The 21,775-nt window shown below is 37.3% G+C and overlaps 1 protein-coding gene across 1 annotated transcript in view; it reads left to right on the plus strand.

The window, feature by feature from the left end:
* Nucleotides 1–21,775, plus strand: part of Lrrk1 (leucine rich repeat kinase 1) — a 143,404-nt gene that overhangs the window by 33,561 nt on the left and 88,068 nt on the right. The gene's annotated exons all lie outside the window — the stretch shown is intronic.

The raw sequence follows: 21,775 nt of genomic DNA on the forward strand, positions 1-21,775 counted from the left end.
CTATCTCTTCCTGTTATTGATTGTTTCCTTTGCTGAGAAGAAACTTTCAGTTTGAATCCATCCCCTTTATTGATTCTTGATTTTACCTCTTGCACTTTAGGAGTCTTATTAAGGAAATCAGATCCTAAGCTGACATGGTAAAAATTTGGGCCTACTTTTTATTCTATTAGGTGCAGGGTCTCTGTTCTGGTGCCTAAGTCTTTGATTCACTTTGAGTTGAGTTTTGTGCAGGGTGAAAGGTAGGGATTTAATTTCATTTTGTTACATATGGATTTCCAGTTTTCCCAACACCATTTGTTGAACAGGCTATCTTTTCTCCAATGAATCTTTTTAGTGCCTTTGTCTAGTATGAGATAACTGAATTTATGTGGATTTATTTCTGTGTCTTCTATTCTGTACCATTGGTCTGCATGTCTGTTTTGGTGCCAATACCATGCTGTTTTTGTTACTATGACTCTGTAGTATAGTTTAAGTCTGGTATTGTGAAGCCTCTGGCTTCACTTTTCTTGCTAAGAATTGCTTTGGCTAGTCTTATTTTTTCAAATGAATTTCATGATTTCTTTTTCTAGTTCTATGAAGAATGTCATTGGAATTTTAAAATAGACACCAAATACTCCTCAAATTATTCCATGAAATAGAAAAGAAGGGAACCCTTCCAAACTCATTTTATGAGACTAGTATTACCCTGATACCAAAACCAAAGACATATCAAGGAAAGAAAATTTCAGACCAATGTCCCTGATGAACATAGATGCAAAAATTCTCAATCAAATTCTGGCAAATCACATACAAAAACATATCTAAAAGATAGTGTACCACGATCAAGTGGGGTTCATCCCAGGGATGCAAGGTTGGTTCAACATATGGAAATTAATAAATATAATTTATTACAACAGTAGACTTAAGGAAAAGAATTGTATGATCATCCCAATAGATCCAGAAAAAGCATTTAACAAAATACAGTACCCCTTAATGTTCAAAGCACTAGAAAACTAGGGACAGTAGGAACAGACCTCACCATTGTAAAAGCTATATATGCTAAACCCAAGGCCAACATCATTCTAAATGGAGAAGAATTGAAAGCATTCCTTCAAAAAACTGGAACAAGACAAGGATTCCCTTTGTCACCACTTCTATTCAACATAGTCCTGGAAACTCTAGCCAGAGCAATTAGAAGAAAGATATTAATGGGACTGGAATAGGAAAAGAAGAACTCAAATGATCACTATTTGCCGACAACAATATTCTATTCTCAGAGGATCAAAAAATTTCCATCAGAAAACTTCTAGAACTAATAAATGAATTCAGCAACGTGGCAAGATATAAAATCAACATGCATAAATCTAATGCATTCCTATACATCAGTGATGAATCCATTGAAGGAGAAATTTGGAAAACTACCCCATTTACAACAGCTTCAAAAAAAATAAAATACTTCAGAACCAATCTAACAAAAGAGGTAAAAGACTCTACAATGAAAACTACAGAATACTGAAGAAAGAAATTGAAGAGGACCTTAGAAGATGGAAAAATCTCCCATGCTCTTGGATGGGCAGAATTAATATTGTCAAAATGACCATACTACCAGAAGCGTTATACAGACTTAATATGGTTCCTATTAAAATCCCAATGATTACATAACAAGGGGAGTGGTGGGGGAGGAGGGTGGGAGAAAAGAATGAAGGAACTTTGAGTGATGTAGAGGAAGATGGGGCGGGGGGGATGGAAAGATAGAATGAGACAGTATTACCCTATGTACATGTATGATTACATGAATGGTGTGAATCTATATCGTGCACAACCACAGAAATGAAGAGTTACACCCCATTTGTGTAGAATGAATCAAAATGCAGTCTGCAAAAATAAAATTTTTTTTAGAAATCCCAGTGACATTCTTCATAGAGACAGAAAAAGTGAATGGGTTTTAAGTAATTTAAGAGGTTTAAAAAAACAAAGGTTTATACACTCCCAGGTTAAAAGGGAATTCATCCATGTTTTCTTTTAATACTTACAAAGTATCATTTTATGCATCTATATCTCTGATCCATTTGGAGTTATATTAGCATATCATGTGAGGATCGGGTCTGATTGTATCTCTTTCCACGTGGCCTTGCAGCCGCATAAATGCTGTTAATTAGCCGACTTTTCACTTCAAGACTCTGCTCTCCAGACTTGACAGCAGCCCCGGCCACTCTTCCTTCACAGGGAGACAATTAGCATTCCACACTCGCACTTGTCCCTGGAGATGATATCAAATCATTGTCAGGCTTTTGGTTACATCCAGGTTTCATCACGAAATCACTCTCATCAAGGATTTTTACAGTGAGTAACCAGAAAATTAACTATGAATGTTATGAGGATTTAAAAATGATGTTAACTATAAAGCTTACCTCTTGGGAATATTACTGGACACTTCCTATATTTTTAAGCAAGATCTTTTAACAAAATCCATGAATTCTAAGGTCACTCATTCGAACCTTAGCTGACTCTCAAAACAACATTTTTACTTATTTTTCCAACTTAATTGATATATAATCAACAAATAAAAATATATATTTATTTATGGGATATAGCATGTTAGTTTGATGTATGCCTAGATTGTCAAATAATTGCCACAATCGAGTTAATTAACACATCTATCACATCACCAGTTACCTTTGTGGGTGTGTGTGAGTGTATGTGTGTGTGTGTGTGTGTGTGTGTGTGTGTGTGTGTGCATGCTCACATGTGTGTGGGGGTGAGAACACTTAAGATCTACTCTCCAGGCAGATTGAAGTACACAGTTCGGGATTATTAACTTTAGGCACCATACTGTACATTACATCCCCAGAACTTCTCATACCTGAAAGTTCGCACCCTTTGGCAACACTTCTCCATTTCCCCGACCCGTTCTACTCTGGTTCTGCTTTGGACGCTAAGATTCCACGTATAAGTGCTATCAGCAGGTATTTGTCTTCCTGTGCATGCTTCATTTCACTCAGTATAATGTCCTCCGGGTTCATCCATGTCATCAAGAGAAGACATTTACCTTCTTTTTTTTTTTTTTTAAAGAGAACCATATGTATTTTAATATAATAAAACATATTTTTTTAGCAAACACATGTGGTTTCAGTAAGTATTTTTTAATTCAGGAAAAAAGACTAGAAGTCTAGAATGCAAACAAACAGAAATGAAAACTATATAACTCCAGTCTTCATCTTGAGCAAAGGATCAAATGACTTTGTGACAGCAGTGTTAACACCTGGTATTACATTATTTAGCACATACTATTGGCACTTAGTTTTAACTAATCTCATTCTTTTTTTTATTTTTACAGACTGCATTTTGATTCATTATACACAAATGGGGTACAACTTTTTGTTTCTATGGTTGTACATGATGTAGATTCACATCATTCGTGTAATCATACATGTACATAGGGTAATGATATCTTAGTCTACTATCTTTCCCTTCCCCACCCCCTCCCCTCTTCATTTCCCTTTATGTAATCCAAAGTTCCTCCATTCTTCTCTTACCCCCCAGGCCTCACCCCCATTATGTATCATCATCCACTTATCAGAGAAAACATTCGGCCTTTGGTTTTTTTGAGATTGGCTTATTTCACTTAACATGATATTCTCCAATTCCATCCATTTACCTGCAAATGCCATAATTTTATTCCTCTTTATGACTGAATAATATTCCATTGACTGTATATACCACAGTTTTGTTACCCATTCATCTATTGAAGGGCATCTAGGTTGGTTCCACAATCTAGCTATTATGAATTGAGCTGCTGTAAACATTGATGTGGCTGTGTTACTGTAGTATGCTGATTTTAAGTCCTTTGGATATAAACCGAGGAGTGAGTCAAAAGGTGGGTCCATTCCAAGTTTTCTGAGGAATCTCCATACTGCTTTCCAGAGTGGCAGCACCAATTTGCAATCCCACCAGCAATGTACAAGTGTGCCTTTTCCCCACATCCACACCAACATCAATTATTGTTTGTGTTCTTGATAATCGCCATTCTAATTGGAGTAAGATGAAATCTTAGAGTGGTTTTAGTTTGCACTTCTCTAATTACTAGAGATGTTGAACACTTTTTCATATATTTGTTAATCACCTGTATATCTTCTTCTGTAAAGTGTCTGTCCAGTTCCTTAGCCCATTTATTGATTGGGTTCTTTGTATTTTTGGTGTAAGATTTTGTAAGTTCTTTATAAATTTTGGAAATTAGTGCTGTCTGAAGTTGTGTGGAAAAGATTTTCTCCCACTCTGTAAGCTCTCTTTTCACATTATTGATTGTATCCTTTGCTGAGAAAAACTTTTTAGTTTGAATCCATCCCGTTTATTGATCCTTGCTTTCATTTCTTGTGCTTTAGGAGTCTCGTTAAGGAAGCATGGTCCTAAGCCAACATGATGAATATTCAGGCCTACTTTTTCTTCTGTTAGGTGCAGGGTCTTTGGTCTAATTCTTAGGTCCTTGATCCATTTTGAGTTGAGTTTTGTGCAGGGTGAGAGAGGTTTGATTTCATTTTACTGCATATGGATTTCCAGTTTTCCCAGCACCATTTGTTGAACAGGCTATCTTTTCTCCACTGTACATTTTTAGCTCCTTTGTCTAGTATGAGGTAATTGTATTTATGTGGGTTTGTCCCTGTGTCTTCTATTCTGTACCATTGGTCTGCCTGTCTATTTTGTTGTGAATACCATGCCATTTTTGTTACTATTGCTCTGTAGTATAGTTCAAGGTCTGGTATTGTGATACCTTCTGCTTCACTCTTCCTGCTCATGATTGCTTTGGCTATTCAAGGTGTCTTATTTTTCTAGATGAATTTCATGATTGCTTTCTCTATTTCTATGAGGAATGTCATTGGGATTTTAAATGGAATTGCATTGAATCTGTATAGTGCCTTTGGTAGTATGGTCATTTGTGCCTATGCAAGAACATGGGAGTTCTTTCCATCTTCCAAGGTTTTCATTAATTTCTTTTTTAGTGTTCTGTAGTTTTCATTGTAAAGGCCTTTCACCTCTTTCATTAGACTAATTACCAAGTATTTTTTTTAGTCTATTGTGAATGGAGTGGTTTTCCTAATTTCTCTTTCAGAGAATTCATCACTTATGAATAGAAATGCATTATTTTACATGTATTGATTTTATATTCTGCTACTTTGCTGAATTCATTTATCAGTTCTAGAAGTTTTCTGATGGAGTTTTTTGAATCTTCTAATTATAAAATCATGTCAGTGGCAAATAGTGATAGCTTGAGTTCTTTTCCTATTCATATCCCTTCAATTTCTTCACCTTCTTTTAAAAAAATATTTTTAGTTGTAGATGGATACAATACTTTCATTTTATTTATTTTTTTTAATGTGGTGCTGAGGATCGAACCCAGAGCCTCACACACGCAAGGCAAGCACTCCAACACTGACCCCAGCCCATTTACCTTCTTTTTTAAAGAATGTATACTACTTCAGTGTGTGTGTGTGTGTGTGTGTGTGTGTTGTGTCACACATTTTCTTTATCCATTTATTCATCAACAGGTACTTTGTTTCTGTATCTTCGTTATTGTGAAGAATCCCATGGTGAACATGGGGATACAGATGTCTCTGCTTATTTCACATCCTTTGAATATGTAACTTACATACCTAAGTTAGATTTTTGACAACATTGTACATTTCTCCATACCATTGTCACACTTCTTATCTCTTAATAATAGCCATTCCTAACAGGTGACAGTTGAGGTGACATTTTGTGTTAGATTTTCATTGCTGAGACAAAATATCTAAGAAAATCAACTTAAAGGAGGAAAGATTTATTTTGGCTCATAGTTTCAGAGATCTCAATCCAAGGTTGGCTGATTCTATTGTTTCTGGGACTATGGTGAGGCAGCACTTCATGGTGGAGCAAGCTGCTCACCTCATGGCAGCCAGGAAACAGAGACAGGGAGAGAGAGGAAGGGTTCAAGGAGAAGGTATACCCCAAGGATGCACTGCCTTCAAGTAGGTCCCACCTTCTACAGTTTCCAACACCTCCCAGTAGTCCATTCAGCTATGAATCCACTGATGTATTACTCCAGTGGAAAGGTTAGCGCCCCTGTATCCAATCATTTCCCAAAGGCCCCACCTCTGAACATTGCTGCAGGGGGACCAAGCCTTCTATACATGAGCTTTTAGGGAACATTCCAGATCTAAACCGTAACACACCTCATGGTGTTGATTTATATTTTCCCACATTATTGTTGTTGAGCGGCTTTACATGTATGTTTGTCCTTTTGTATATTCTTTGTAAAAATGTCTATTCAGGTCCTTCGCCTGTTTAAAAAATTATTAGTAGTATTAGTAGTAATAGCAGTATGATTGCTACCCAATTATATGAGTTTTCTTATGTATTTTGAATGCTAACCTCTCATTAGATATGTGGCTTGCAACTATTTTCTCCCATTGCATAGACTGCCTTTTCGTTTTGTTGATTGACTCCTTCCATGTGCAAAAGCTGTTTAATTTGATGTACTTCCACTTGTTTATTTGTGCTTTTTGGTGTCATATCCCAAAAATCCCTAACAAGAAAAATGTCAAGGAGCTCCTGCCCTGTGTTTTCCTGTAGAAGTTTCAGGTCTTAGATTCTAAGTCTTTAATCCATTTCAAGTTAAATTTTGTGCGTGATGTAAGATAAGGGTTCAGTTTTATTCTTTTGTACTTGAAGACTTGGTTTTCCCAACACCGTTTATTGAAGAGACCATCCTTTTCTGTTGTATATTCCAGGTGCCCTTCACAAAGATTAGTTGATTATTATGTGTGAATTTATTTTGAGATTTCTGTTCTATTCCATCGGTCCATGTGTCTGTTTCTTTGCAAGAAACCTACTGTTTTGATCACTATATCTTTGTGATGCAGTTTGAAATCAGGAAGCATATTTTCAGGTTTTTTTCTTCTCCATCAAGACTGATTTGACCATTTGTGGTGGTGGTTTGGTTTGTTTTATTTGTGATTCCATACAGGTTTTAGGATTCCACCCCCCAACCCCCGCTATTTCTATAGAAAATACCAATGGGCTTTGGAATTGCATTGAATCTGAAGGTCAGTTTAGGTCATATGGAGATTTTAACAATATCAATTCTTCCAATCCATGAAAATGGGATATCTTTCCATTTATTTGTGTCTTCTTTAGTTTCTTTCACCAGTGTCATAGTTTGAGCCTACAGACTTTTCACTTCCTTGGTTAACTTTACTTTTAAGTATTTTTTAGGTACTGTAAATGAAATTTAAAAAAAATTTTTTTTGATACTTTGTTGTTGGTATCTAGAAATGCAGCTTATATTTTAATTGATTTTGTGTCCTGGAACTTTACTGTTCTAACAGAATTTTTGGCAGAGTCTTCATATACCTGCAGAGATGATTTGAATACCTCCTCCCTGGTTTCTGTGCCTGTTAATTCTCTTTCCTGCTTAATTTCTCTGATGCAGGCTTCCAATACTATTTTGAATAGAAGTAATGAGAGTGGGCAACCTTCTCTTGTTCCTAATCTTAGAGGAAGAGCTTCCAGTTTTTTACCTTTAAGAATGATGATAATTCAGATCTATCATATATGACTTTTATTGCATTGGGGTGCATTACTTCTATACCTAACTTGTTGAGGATTTTTACCGTGAAAGAATATTGAATCTTACCTAATTCCTTTTCTGCATCCATTGAGATAACCATATGGTTTTTATACTTCATTCTGCTGATGTAGTGTATCACATTTATTAATCTCATATGATAAATCATCCTGGCATTCCAGGGATAAACCTCACTTGATCATGGTGTTACTGTGTTACTCAATTCAGTTTACCAGTACTTTGTTGAGGATCTTTGCACCTATGTTCATCAGAGATGTTGACCTATAATTTTTTTTTCCTTGTAGTGTCCTTATCTGGTTTTGGTCAGAGGATAATGCTGGTCCCATAAAGTGAGTTTGGAAGAATTTAGGAAGGATTAGCATTCTTCTTTAAATGTTGGTAGAATTCACCCCTGAATGCATGTGGCCCCGGGATTTTCTTTGTTGGGGGATTTTTTTATTACTGTTTCAGTCTTCTAACTCATTATTGGTGTAGTCATGTTGTCTATTTCTTCATTATTCATTCCCACTAGGTTGCATATATCTAGAAATTTATCCATTTCTTCTAGATAACCAATTTTTTGATCTGTAATTGTTCATAAGTCTCTTATTTCTATATTATCAGTTGTAATGTTTCCTCTTTCTCTTATAATTATTTTAGTGATTCCTCTTTTTTTCTTGGTTAGTCTAGCTAAAAGTTTGTCAGTTTTACTTTTCTTTGCAAAAAACTACTCTTATTTTTACTGATCTTTTTCTATTGTCCTTCTAGTCTCTACTTCATTCATTTTTGCCCAATTTTTTTATTTCCTTCCTTCTACTAACTTTGGGCTTTGTTTGTTCTTTGTGTATTTCCTTGAGGTATAAATGTATTATTTGAGTTTTTTTTTTCAATGTAGGTACTCAATGCTGCAAACTGCCCTTTCAGAACTGCCTTTTTTTTCAAACATTCCATAAATTTTGGTATGTTATATATCCATTTTCATTTGTCTAAAGATACTTGTTGATTTCCTCCTTGGTCCTTTGGTTTTTCAAGAGCATGTTGTTTACTTTTTACATATTTGTGGATTTTCTATTTTCCTTCTATAATAACATTTTAGTTTATACCACATGGTCAGAAACACTATTGATATATTTTTAGTCTTCTTAACTTTGTTAATACTTTTGCATCCCCAACCTACCAACATATGATCTATTCTGGGTAATATTCTGTGCTCATTTGAGAAAAATATGTATTCTCTTACTCTGGGATGGGATGTTTGATATATGTCTAGTAGATTCATTTGGCCTACACTATTATTCAAGTCCATTGTTTCCTTATTGATTTTCTGTCTGTATGATCCATTTATTATTGAAAGTAGGGTATTAAAAGCTCCTATTGTTATTTTATTGCCATCTATTCTCCCTTCAGTTCTGTTAATATTTACATTATATATTTAAGTGCTCCAATGTTGGGTACATATATACTTATGATTGTTATATCCTGATGAATTGACTCCTTTATCATTATATGGTGACCTTCTTTATCTCTTGTGACAGATTTTGACTGAAAGTCTGTTTTGTCTAATGTAAGTGTAACCATCCCTGAACTCTTTTAATTACCTCACTTTCAGTCTGTGTGTCCCTAAAGTTAAAGTAAGTGTTTTGTAGGCAAACATATTGTTGATTCCTGTGTTATTTGTAATCCATTCAGCCTGTCTGTATCTTTTGATTGGAAATTTTAATCCATTTACATTTAAAATAATTATTGATATGTAAAGAATTACTCTTGCTATTTTATTGTTTTTGATTGTTCCATAGTTCCCTTCTTTTTTTCTTTCTCTTTTGCTATCTTCTCTTGTGTTTGTTGATTTTTTGTAGTGGTACAAAGCAGCATTTTTAGATAAGAACACTGCCGAAGTAAGTGATTGGGGCTCTTCTTTTCGACATATCATCTACATACTGAATGTTCATTGAGGCTCAGCTATATGCTGGGCAACCTGTAGGATTCGAACTTGCCCACTGACAAATACTGTCCTGCCTAGAACTGATGCTCAGGCACTTTGAGTGCATTCATACCTCAGTTCCCTAGCACTGTTTGAAGCCTTTTATCTTCTACTTTTTGGCCACATGTCTGACCCAGAGCTAAGTAAATAAAATTCTGAAAAACCATCAACTTGTCCATTTGGATTGACGTGATTGATTCCCAGATGCCTAAGGAGTAAGATGAGAACTCCAGACTTCATAGTTTTTAGACCATGGGCCAAATGTCTGACTTAATTTCAAATAAAAACAATAGTAGGAGACACCTATCTAGAGCCCACTAAGGGTTAGACTGAGTTCTGATCACTTGCCACACTCTCTTTTACTTGATCCTGGCCACAACCCCTCTGAGCTAGATGCTGTTGTTATCTCCTGTTTTATAGTAGAGAGAAGGAGGCAATGGAAATATGCCAGGGCTCCAGAGCTGGGAGCAAATGGTAGGGGGTGAGATTAGGTTGTGACGTGGTGGTCCCACTCTAGAGTTCTCTGTGCTTTGGGGCCTCTTTCTCTGTGAGTACATTATAACCATATATTCCTGGGCAGTTTGTGTAACTAAGGCTTCAGATCCTTTTATGAATTGGAAAGTCCCAGAATATTATCATGAAATAGTGTAAACTTTGACCTAATATGATCCCAACAAGTGTTGTATAGAAACAGACTGACTCTAGGGCAGGCTGGGGGACAAGCCAAAATGAAACCATTCCTGGCAAGAAAAATTTTAAAAGTGTCTGAAGGTATTACTCTTCTCTTTTACCAGGAGAATTCTATGCTCTGGGACCATACTACACAATATTGCAGATGGGCAAGATTATAAATGAACCCTTAGTGACACGCAGAGACTTATTTTTCTTGGGGTGGGGCATGTCAATAAATTGAAGTCGGGAATTTGCAGTGAGTACCTGCCCTGTGCAGGGCACATTGCCAACTAGGGTCTAGAGATGATGACAGCACCTAGCTCAGAGGGTTTGTGGTCAGGATGAGAGTACGGCAGGTGATTAGAACTCAGCCCAACCCTTAGTGGGCTCTAGATACACGTTGCCTACTATTATCATTATTTGAAATTGTTAGACATTTGGCCCATGGTCTGAAAACTATAACGTCTGGGGTTCTCATCTTACTCCTCAGGCATTTGACATCAATCATGTCAATTCAAATGAACAAGGCACCTGTGGACATGAGTACTGGGGGCCCAGTGGGTGGGCAGAGCAGGAGGCTGACAGGCACCCTAACAAGAGGGGCAGGCCACAATCCAAGTCAGACCATGTACAGGTGGGAGGACGAGAGGGAAGCCCAACAGGAAATTCCCCAAGTCCTCCCTGGGGAGCATTATCTGTGCTGGGTCCGGAGGGAGGAGAATTTGATAAGTAAAGAAGGAGCAGCAGCTCCTTCCAGAAAAGGGAGGAGAAACCTGAGGTCCATAGAGGAAATGAGAGTGCAATTAGTTGATTCACAGGCATCTGGGGTGGAGATAAAGGGGCAGGGCCCATTTGTGTGCTGGTTATTCTTTTTGTTTATTTATTTGGTATATATATATATATTGTGCAATCTTTTATATGTGCCATTTTTCTTTTACAAGAAAATGGTAATATTCAGATATTTTAAATGCTTGCCAAAGGCCAGGAAACTGTTCAAGAGTCAAGCTGGGGCTTAAACCCAACTCTCACTATTTGAATACAGTTCTTTTCTTTTTTAATTTTTTTCTTTTTTAGATTTGATGGACCTTTTTTTATTCATTCATTTACATGTGGTGCTGAGAATCGAACCTAGTGCCTCACACATGCCAGGCAAGCGCTGTACCACTGAGCCACAACCCCAGCCTATGTATAACAGTTCTTTCTGTTGCCACATGTTTTATTTAGCACGGTTCTCAGTAGGAGACACTACTGGAAAAATTCTGGCGCCTCATCTTTTTTTTTTTTTCTTTTTGTGGTACTGGGAACTGAACTTTGGGGCACTTTGCCACTGAGCCACATCCCCATACCATTGGGAGAAAAAGTAATTTTCATTTTGAGACAGGGTCTCGTGAAGTTGCGCAGGCTGGCCTTGAACTTTCGATCCACCTGCCTCGACCTTCCATGTTGTTGCTGGGACTACAGGCATGTGACACCACTCCCAGCTTGATGCCTCATCTTAAATGTTCTCTTTAATTTGAGATACTTTCTTCCTTCCTTTTTGCCCATCGTTGCTAAAAGGAAGTTGGGTTCAGTTAGAAAAAATTTGTTAACCCAAAAAGCATATTTTTAAAAAAAATTTATCATTATAGTAGTAACAGAAAAATGACCAGAAAATAGTGAAAAACATTTCAAAAAGTGACCTCAAATTTCACTGCATAAGAAAAAAATAGAATCATTTTGGAGTTTTATTTTTGTTGTTGGTGGTGGTGGTTTGGTTTTCCTGTATGTGCAGTTGCTATATCTGTCTACTTGTATTTATGTATTTTTTTCTGTGCTAGGGATTGAACCTAGGGGTGCTGTGCTACTAAGATACATCCCAAGCCCTTTCTATTTTTTTATTTTGAGACAGGGTTTCCTAAGTTGCCCGGGCTGGCCCCAAACTTGGGATCCTTCTGCCTCGGCCTCCCAAGTAGCTGTGATTATAGTCTGCACCATTACAACTGACTTGTATCTGTCTACTTGAATGCATTTCATAATTATTATAGCCTCCATTCCTTGCTTAACAATATTTATGCATATAGCTTTTGTTTAGATTTTTGCAGACTGCGTTTTAAATGTGTAGACTGATTCCCTTGGAGTCAGTTCCCTGGAAGCAGGATTGGTATGCCAAAGAGTATCCAGTATTTATAACCACAATCACTTCCTTGAAGATTAGACTAGGAATGATTTTTTTTATCTTTTATGTCTTCAGATTGTACCACTTTATATTACAGTCATGGGATATAAGGTAAAGGAACTATTCTATTTCTGTGGTTTTCATTTTCTCAGAATGATGGTTTTTCCTTCTTTACCAGCTCAGTTTTTATCTGTTGACCATCCCAAGTCCCTCAAGCACCCTTAGCTGGGTAAAGGGCATGGATTCTGCTGTAGATGTTTAAAAACAAACTCTGGGAAGAATACAGCTCACATTCGAGCTGTTCCTGCCTGTCTCAGCAAGCTGTGTCCCCAGGGTCTAGCTCAGCACATAGGAGATATTAAATATCTTTAGAATGAATAAGCAGTAAGTAACTGAGTTTTTGGAAGAGTATCTAAATTTAGGAAAGAATTAGTCTTGGTAACTCTGGATTGCTGTGTTTCTCTTTTGCCGCTATAGAAAAATCATGGAGGAATTGGCTTCCATTTCCTCTCTGGCTTTTCCATCCAATGAGGTAGAATCATCTCACCTTAATTACCACGTCCTTACCAGGCAGAATTAATTCTTACATTATATGAAGAGTAAGGTCTTATGTTTGCTTGGGGACACACAGAAGTGTGGGCTTCGATGGCAAGGGTCCAAGTCTAAGCTGTACTGTTGGGAACTGGGTGGGCAGCTTCCCTAACCACCCAGAACAGTGGTCACTTCATGTTAAGTGATGATGAGAAGCCCAGCCTGCCTGGGTGTCAGGAGGAAGGCAGATATAAGCAGGGTATTTCCCAGAGCATCTGGCAGGGCTCAACAAATAGCAGCATTGCTGAAACATGAACTATTATTATAGACCATTTTATTTAATCTTTTAAAATCTGGGTCATCTGCACCAATTACTGTTTCATGAGATATTCTTGCTCTTTCTCTTTTCTGGAGCAACAGAATCAAGACAGATGCTTCTGTGTCAGTAATCCCATCACAGAACTAGTTGATTAAGTCAGGTTGAAAGTAGTGCATTTTTTTTTCATCTACATTTACTCCATTTCCAGCATTCTTTTTCTTTTTTTTTTATTGTAAACAAATGGGATACATGTTGTTTCTGTTTGTACATGGAGTAAAGGCGTACCATTTGTGTAATCATACATTTACATAGGGTAATGTTGTTTGATTCATTCTGTTATTTTTTACTTTCCCCCCACCCCTCCCACCCCTCTTTTCCCTCTATACAGTCCTTCCTTCCTCCATTCTTGCCCCCCTCACACCCCCCATTATGTGTCATCATCCGCTTATCACAGCCAGATCTCTCTCACATCCAGTAGTGCATTTTTTGCTTTGATTTCAAAAGCAGCATAAGCTTGGTGCAAAAAGAGAAAAAGGTTGAAAACACAGGAAAACACAAATAGAAAAAGACTCCAGTCATTTCATTTACTAAAGGCAAACGTCACTATCATTTATGTGTACCCTTCAGGTGTTCCAGAGATAGAGAGACAATTGTTACAAACAAAAAAAATAGACGATGTATATTATCCATACTCATTAGGAACTTGCTTTTTTTTCTCCCAAAACATTTTAATCTCACACAGTCTGCAAACCTGAAATAAATGCTTTCATTCTGCAGATTTTTTAAGTGTGTCAATCAGTGTTCTTTGTTATGTATTTTTCCATGAAGTTTTCTAGTTTATGTACCGTATCCTATGCTTTGACTTACTATGCTAAGTACTTCTCATACTGCTCCTTAGTCTTCAATATTAACAGTTTTAATGGCTGCATAATAGTCCCTCATTTGGAAGTTCCAGGAGGTTCTACACTGGAGAGCAGATGAGTGGAAACTCCATGGGCTCTGAAGTCAGAAAGTAATGCTTCCACTCTTACCCCTGCCTCTCTCTAGTTCTATAACTTTGTGGCCAATGTCTTATCTTGGCCTCCATCATTTGTGAGATGGTGGCCAGGACACGTGCTTCATAGCTTTGCCATGAACATTAAATTACATCACATAAATCAAGCCCAGTTCTCACAAGCCCTCGGCATCACTCTAAGCCACTCCCTACTTCCCTGGCATTGGTCAGTTCTTCCTTCAACTATTACAGGTAACTAAAGAGAGCAGTTTCAAAGTTCAGTGCTACATTATTCTGCAGGTTAATATTTAGGAGAGAAAACCATGGGTGAACCAGTGCAACCTTTTTCTGGGGTTTGTCATAGAGGATTTTCCTCTTGCTTTCTGAAATAGTCATGTCACTTGCAAAGTCTCCCACAATGGCTAATAAACCTTACAATGTGCCAATTTCACCACCCTGTAGCTGGCAATGAATGTTGTACACCTTTAAAAATTTCACTGTCAAGTGGCTGTAACATATTATTTTAGGATTAATTGTATTTTTTTATTGCTAAAGAAAATAGGATTTTGATATAATTTTCCCCTCTCCCATGGACTATATAACCACCCATCTCCTTTTTACTAACAAATATTCTCAATGGTTTGGTGAAACAGGCTCAAAAATGTTGTAAGTTTGTGCAGGGAAGCCTCGCTGGACTGAGCTACGCTCGCCTCTGAGCTAGAGCTGGTCGGTGTGAGCTCCCAGCCCGGCCATTGCTCTTACTTTCTTTTCTGATCTGGTGGAGTAACGGGTAGGATGGTGTGAGAACCAGCCATCTGGAGCCAGGAGGGAATTGCTGCAGAGGGTCACCCTGGGGGCTGTGTCATCCTCCCCCCACACACACCCTGCAACCTCTGCATCTTCCCCGAAGAAACAGAGGGTTGGATTTCACAGTAATGTGACCCAGAGAGGAAAACTGCTGCTGAGGCTGAAACCTTCAAGTGATGTCTGGGGAAGAGAGGAGCAGCCCGCCGACTGAAGGACGGTGAACCCAGGGCCACAGAGGCTGGGAGGGCATCAGTTCCTGGGCAGTCCATCCCGCTGTCCCCGACGCTGTGGTCACTGGAGATTCGGTGGAGGATGGCCCAGGAAGATCATTAAACAACTATGATCAGGTTGGTAGCATCCTAAAGATTACTTGTGTTTGTCCTGCAAGGAGCTCTGGATTGATGGAGCAATTTTACTTTTTCTTACTCTATTGATGGGGGTAAATGCAATTTTTTAAATGTCACAGATGCACAAATGAAATGGCAGTGTCCTTTCAAAGAGACACAAATGTGCCTCTCAAATGTGAGAATGCCACACATTTTGAATTAATAAACAGTATTTGTCTTCCATTGTACATATTTTCTTTGCTGAGGAAGAGAGAAATACACACACACACAAGAGGTCAACATTAGAACTTAACAGAATTAAACCACTTTCATATCCATTGCTCCATTGCTCTGCAGTTGTAGAGTAAAATAGTTGAAGGAGAAGTTTATTCCAATCATTGTGTTAGGAGACATGATTTAGTAAATTCTGTTCTAGAAGAAAAGTTGAGGATGACATCAGGACAGAGCATTCTCAGAGACTGACAAACAAAGGAGGTGTCTTTCAAGGTCTGCTTGAATAGCATACCAAGCTATCGCAAAAAGTGACATGGTTCCTACAGTCAAGAGTTACCCTGTAATATTTGTGGAATTCTGTTTCCTTACTGCCCCAAAATACTGAAAGATAAGAATGATTTCTATAGTCAGAATAATTTGTTCATTTACAACAAAAATTATGGAAATGGTATTTAGAGACTGAGTTATTGGCAGCTATATTCATCTCTCCTTGAAATGACTGATGAAATGGAACATAAATAATGAAAGTATTTATTTATAAATAGGATGCTAAATTAAAAGTGATTATCAAGGACAAAATGATGTTCTGGTTGTATAGGTTTAAAATTTTTTTAACCACATACTTCTTTACATAATGAACTTTAATTTGCTATCCACATCCAGTACACTGAAGTACCAGGGTATTGCCAATGCTAACATTCATCATCAACCAAGAATGGTGCACTTATTTGCTCAGCGTGTATTGTACATGTTTCTTGTATTCTCAAATAACTCTATGTACTGTGTCCATAACTCTAGCCATTTACTACCTTTATATTTTTCTCTCACTGGTTCCTACTTCCAGTTGACTGCTGAAATCAAACAAGGAGCATTAAAAAATGGATCATGCTCTTGGTTTACCCTTCCCGCTTTTCTTAATTAAGTACTTGGTTAAATATATTAGTTTGCTTTAAAAGCAAGTGAGAATCCCATTTGTAGTAGTGTGTGTGTGTGTGTGTGTGTGTATGTGTGTGTGTGTATGTGTTTGAAAATTTAATTGCTATATAGGAAAACAATGACACAATTATAATACACAAAAGGGATTTTTTTAAAAATTGAAACTAAATTTTTCTGATGTTCTATTATTTTCCTTGTGGTTTTTGCTACATATTTGGAACATTAATGTCTCATTGAAATAGAATCACTCTGGGAGGTTTATATGCTTTAATATGAATTTTAAATCTGCATGAGGAATATATTTAAAACAGTGATGTGTTATGAAATAAAATAATATATTTGGAAAAATTGATGAATAAGTACAAATAACTGAATTTAAATAAGGGCAGAAAACTGAATAATATCAAATAGTATAAATTCATTCCCCAGTGTTTAAAGTTTAAATCAAAGGTAACAGATTCTCAGATACAAAACTAGTGTTTTTGGCAAAAAAAAAAAAAAAAAATCTATGAAAACATTTTCCTCCAAGGAAAGAAGATGTCTCTAACATTGATAAGGAGCAGTTTCTGCCTTTTCCATGATGTATTTATGTATTAGTTAGTTTTATCAATGAGAATGTGTTTGTTTTTATCTGATTTCTTAGTTTTCAATAATGCAGTCATATCATTCCATTATAAATAACTTGGAAAATTAAGAAGAAAAGTCTTTTCTACTCCTGTCCCTAATTTCCCACAACTCATCCTTAATGCTAATTGTTAGAATTTTGGTTTTTTTTTTTTTCCTTTTAGTCTGCTAACCATTCTCTTTATAATTTCTTAAAATTAAATGAAGTTGGCAGCGTAGATTAAATGGACGGACATCAACTGGTGTTTTCCCAGCCCCATCATGTCCTTCCAACACTTTCATTGATCCATAGCCCCAGCTCACAGGGTCAGTGAGTGTGGCCGTATGTTGTCCAGGCAACTTAAGAAAGATTCAAAACCAAAAAACACAGTTTTGAACAATATAACAAGAACTGAGCAAGTTGCAGGTTCTTATGTCATTTACTCCACATATATAGGCAATATTTTTAAATCATGTTAAAATAAATCACTCTCGTAATTTGACATGCACCATGTGACCTACATGTGACTGAGTCCCACCTTCCCAATGTCCCTTCACTTGAACTGCACTTGAATTTATGTTCTTAACACAAACAGGTTACTTTGTTCCTATTCTCCCATGCACATGTGCACACACACACACACACACACACACATGCACACACACTTGCTTTTTACTAGATAAGGAGAATATTTGTTTAATTCTGCAAGATAAGCCATGACATAATTAAGTGCCCCCTTCTGATGGAGGATGCTGCGGTGATTCTGCCTCCTTCTCTCACCCCTGCTAATGGCTTCTCTCCTTCTGGCCGGCTCCCAGATGTCTCAGGGTCTCTGACCATAAATAATTTATGGGGACTGTCAGTGCATGTTGGAAAGCGAAGCTGGTTTATGCACATGTATTACCACTTTATACTAAGCCTTTTCTTGGTTCCTCTTTCCAAAAATACCTAGCCAAAGAAACTAGTAATCTCTATACAGACCGTGTAATCCTGCACTGGCATTTGAGGAATGATGCCAGTTGTCTGGCGACCACCCGTTTTCATGGCATTTCAGAACAGTTCCCTGTGAACTGGTGCAAACCATGGCTTCAGGAGTTGTGAAGACCCTGGCATTAAGGGCCTTTGCTCTGTAAGCAGCATGGCTCTGCCATCCTACAAAGTAGGGTTTCTCTGTGTCAGTGTGGAGCTTATTCTGTATGTCCTACCACTGGCCTTATTCAGGACATGGTATTATGACTCACCTTTCCTCCAAATATGGTATTATGAAAAATTTCAAAAACATAGTAATGTTGAAAGAATTGCACCAGTGTATACACATATGCCCCCACCTGGAGTACTGTAAACATGTTCTAAACTTGCTCTCACACATTTTTACAATCTCATTTTAATGTATTTCAAAGTATGTTCGAATGTCCGTGCAATTCAACTTTATATACTTCAGTAGGCATATTATTTACTAACATTTGATATTTTTGCAGTTGTTTTTGGATCAGATGTATATAAAGTGAAATGCACGGAACTTAAATGGATTTTTTGATAAGTTTTGACAAGAAAAACACCTGTGTGATGCAAATTCCATCAAGACTTGGAGATATCCACCCAGAGGATGAATTTATCCCCTCTCCCTGCTGAACGTCACTGCTTACCCTGCCCCCAGGAATGATTCTTCTGGGGATTTTTTCCAACCCAGATTAGAACAGAATATAAATGGCATCCTTTTCTTACCAGGTTTCTTCTTTCAGCAATATGTTTCTGAGATTCCTATCAGTCATTTCATAGAGCAATAGTTCATTCCTTCTTATTGTGCAGTAGTTACTATACCATATTTGTTTAATTCCTTCTCCTTTGGATGGACACTTGGGCTATTTGCAGTTTGGAAATATGGCTGAAATTGCTATGAACATTCTTGTATAACTTTGGGGTATATTTATAAATATCTAAGGATGGAATTGATGAATCAGAGGGCGTGCGCATGTTTAGTTTTATAAAGCCATCAGAGCTGTTTCCAAAGTGGTGGTAACATTTTACATTCTAATTAATAAAACATGAGCATTCTGGTTGCTCCACATCCTTATCAATACTGTCAGCATTTTAAAAAATTTAACCATTCTGGTGGGAGGGTCGTGGTGTCACATTGTGGTTGTTTCCCTGATGACTAACACTATTGAGCTCTTTGAATATCTTCTACCATTCTATCTTTGCCCATTTTTAATTGGGTTGTTTTTCTTATTATTGAGTTGTAGGAATTTTTATACCATAGATGCCATTCCTTTTCAGACATACATTTTATAAATATTTTATTCCAATCTGTAATTCACCTCTTCATCTTTCAGTGGTATCTTTAGATAAGCAAGTGTTTTAATTTTGATGAAGTATAATTTAGCAATTTTCCTTTCATGGTTGTTGTTTTCTGTGATCCATTGTGTAAGTCATCACAATACTAAAATAACTGACACAGGCTATTTATGAAGAAAAAGAGGTTTATTTCACAGTTTTAGAGGTCTGAGTGCCTGCATCAGCTCAGTTCTGTTAAGAACCTCATAGTAAATGGCGGACAGTGGAACACATACAGGAGCAAACAAGTGATCCCATCTTGAACTATGAGAACTACAAGGAGGTCACACAAGAATGACCCCCTTCACAACCTCAGGGGCCTGAGGACCTCCCAAGAGTCCCAAACCATTAAAGTTTTCACCACCTTCCAATGGTGACATCCTAGGCAACAAGACTTTATTCACAATGAACCCTTGAAGGACACTCAAACCACACTCAAACCGAAGCACCCATCTGAAAAACTTTGTTTCCTCTAGAGTCATGGAGGTGTTCTTCTATGTGTTTTTCTAGGAGCTTTGTAGTTTCAGCCATTAGAGGTAAGTCCACTGTCCATCTCAAACTAATTTTTATGTATGGTCAAAACAGGAGACAGGAACCTTTTTGTTCAATGAGGATGTCCAGTTATACCAGCACCATCTGCTGAAAAGATGTTGCTTTTCCCATTGTACTACTTTGGCACTCCTGTGGAAAATCAATTGTATGTTCAAGGATGGGTCTATTTCTCAACTCTCTTTTCTGTCCAATGAAGCTATTAGTCTATACTAGTACCACACTGTCTTGATTACCGTAGCTTTACAGTAAGTCTTGAAACCAGGTACTGTAAATTCTCCAATCTTTTTTCTTTTTCAAGACTGCTTTGAATACTCTAGGTTATTCAGATTTCCATATGAATTTGAGAATCAGGTTGTCAATTTTTGCACCAAAAAAAAAGGCTAATGGAATTAATGTTAGGTTGAAATTAAATCTATAGATAAAAATCATAGAGAATTGACATCTTAATTTTCTTCTAATTCACAAACATGAGAAGTCTTTCCATTTATATAGGTCTTGCTTAATTCTTCTCAGCAATGCTTTACAGTGTGTAGATATTTCCTGACTCTTGCTACTTTTATTTCTAAGTTTGTAATTTTTTTGGTGCATTAAGGAGTTTTCCATCACCATAACAAAATGCCCAAGATAATCAACTCATAAAGAGAAAAGGGTTATTTTGTTTCAAAGTTTTGGAGTTTCCAGTCCATACTTGAATAACCTATTGTTCTGGGCCTGTGGCTAGGCAGTATATCATGGAGGGAGCATATGATAAAGCAAAACCACTTACCTTAAGGCCAAAAAGCAAAGAGCAAGACGGAGACGTTTCCTAAATTCCCCTAAAAGAGCATGTTTCTGATTACCTATAGAACTCTCACTAGGCCCCACCAGTTAAAGGCTCTACCACTCCAAGTAGCATCATTCTCTGGACCAAGCCTTTAACACATGGGCTTCTGGGAATATTCCAAGATCCTAGTTTAGTATATTCTACTCTAAAGAAATTAATATTTTTAATTTTCCAAATGCTAGTTGCTACTATGCAATTTACTTTTGTGATGTGTATGTTCAGAAGTCAATTTTACTCAGTATTTACATTAGAAAGAAAAAAAACAAGATAAAGCCTGTTTTGTTCATCCCTTCAAAGAGACAGCAGAAAGATGGAGCTGATTACCCCCAGCCTGTTTGTCTCTTCCTGTCTTTGCAAGCTTGGCCAAAAATGAATAGAATTCTCTTCCTATTTCTACTACCACTCAACACATCAGAATTTAAGTCCTCATTCTTTGGAGTTTTTTCCTGTAATGTCTATAGAGATAAGGTTTTAACTCTGGTTCTCTGACCTGTTGGGAAATCTGGTAGAAGCATGAATTTTCTCGTGAGAGAAAATTACAATACACAAACAGACAATTTTGTGTACAAGTCTATGATATTTGGGGAACTTCTGAAGTGTAATTGTCATCCTTTCTGGTCCCATAGACACCTAATTATGAACCCCTGTTCGAGAGTGGGCCATTGATCAGGGGAGAGGCTGTATCCTCGGTATCTTCAGCACCCAGCAGGGTTTTTAACAATGTCCCAGCTACTCAGTAAATGTCCATGTTTACCAAATATCCCTGCAGCATTGCCGCTTTCTGCAAGACTAGTCTCCCCTCCCAAGCAGCACCAGGTGCTCAACTGGCCCGGAGTAGCACTGTACCTTCCTCCATCAAGGTTCACAGGAGTGCTCCACCGAGAAGCCAAGTTCAGATAACCAGAAATGACAGCCAGGTGGCATCTTA

Source organism: Sciurus carolinensis, chromosome 2, assembly GCF_902686445.1.
Source record: "Sciurus carolinensis chromosome 2, mSciCar1.2, whole genome shotgun sequence".
NCBI lineage: Eukaryota > Metazoa > Chordata > Mammalia > Rodentia > Sciuridae > Sciurus > Sciurus carolinensis.